This window comes from Octodon degus, unplaced genomic scaffold, assembly GCF_000260255.1.
Source record: "Octodon degus isolate 3935 unplaced genomic scaffold, OctDeg1.0 scaffold00134, whole genome shotgun sequence".
Classification (NCBI taxonomy): Eukaryota; Metazoa; Chordata; class Mammalia; order Rodentia; family Octodontidae; genus Octodon; species Octodon degus.
In genome coordinates this window covers 6,051,810-6,053,443 of record NW_004524710.1, presented here as the reverse complement: position 1 = coordinate 6,053,443, position 1,634 = coordinate 6,051,810, and positions in this window count along the sequence as shown.

Sequence of the window (1,634 nt, the reverse complement as noted above, 5' to 3'; positions counted from 1 at the left end):
ATTACTGCTACATTGTCTCTTAAGTAAATGTTTGTTTAAAAAAAATAAAGGGTTATAAATGAAAACAACAGACAAGGAAAAAAAGTCATACGACCGTCATGCTACAATGCTGTATGTGGTTAGATTTATAAATTTCTGTGTAAAAATATGTCACTCTTTGTTCCTATTTTGTTAAAAAAAAATTTCTTCATATTCTGTAGGAACTTAAAGTTTAACATATCAATACTTGATGGAAAATACCTGTTCCATGTTATGTCTAAGACATTTGATATTCAGACAGATAGTGAGGTTAAGCTCAACTGCCTATGTTGTAGGGTAATGATAATAAGCTTCTTTTCTGGAGGGTTAACAACCTACATTTGCAGACCAAAAATTAGAGAAAAAGAAGGACTGCAAGGATAGCCAACATTTTGGCCCTAGCCTTTCAAGGTCAGTGAACACTCAGGACATAGGAGATCCTATACTGTAATATTCTGTAATTCAGTTGTGTCCCAAATTTTCTGATCAAAGAGATTATGGGGCCACAGGGGAAAGTGATTGATGATGTAGAGTGTGCCTAAGGAGAGTCACATGGAGAGAAAAGATTCTCTCAGGCTTTCACAGAGAGTAAATTGGCCAAGCAATGGCCATAGCTCATCCACATGGCTGACATTGACAAAGGATCTACAAACTTCAGAACAGGATTTCAGGATAAATCCTGAGGGGATTTGACTGACCTTGTGAGATAAAAAAGTTACATGTCATGTTATATAGGTCTTGCTTTATCTTGGTCTTAACCATCCAGCAGAAAAATATAAAACTGAAGTATAAAAAGTAAAGCCATATTAATATGCTGAGCTGTAAAAGGCTCAAGTCAACAACTTCTGACATTGCCAGTCCTAAGGATAACCCACTACTATTATGGACAACTGGAGTATATTGGAATATTTTGCTGAATTCACACACCTACGATATTTAAATGACAATGGAATACTCTTCTCTGACAAAACTAAATTTAAAGAAAGGGATACAAAAGAAGGGCCATTTTGTGTATTCAAAATAGTTAGGATAGATACACAGCTACTTCGTCTTAATTCAATGACTAGAAAGATTTGTTCTAATAGTGTTTGTGGACAGGCTATCATGTCTGCATCTTGTACAATGAATAACCACTAAGACAACAATATGCAATGTATTAATTATTGAAACTGTCCTACTAATCGGTTTTGAAACTGTCTCGTTCCTATTTATTTCTCAATAAAATTATTTAAAAAATAAAGTGGTTGTCTACTTTCCAATGTATATTTTAGGATACTTTTTTGAGAATCAAATGCTTGTAGTTGTATGGAGGGTTTTTCCCCTATGTCTTCTATTCAATTCCATTGCTCTATATGTCTGTTTTGTGCCTGTGCCATGATATTGTGTTACTGCGGCTTTGTAATATAATCTAAAATCAGCTGTAGTGATGCCTCCTGCATTGCTTTTGCTATGTAGGATTGCTTCTGCTGTTCTCGTTCTTCTGTGGTCTAATCTGCATTTGGGGATTATTTTTTTCTAGCTCTGTGAAGAATTTTATTAGAATTTTGAGGGAAAGTGCATTGAATTTGTCATTATCATATTAATTTGATCACATTAATATGATAATGTGAACATAG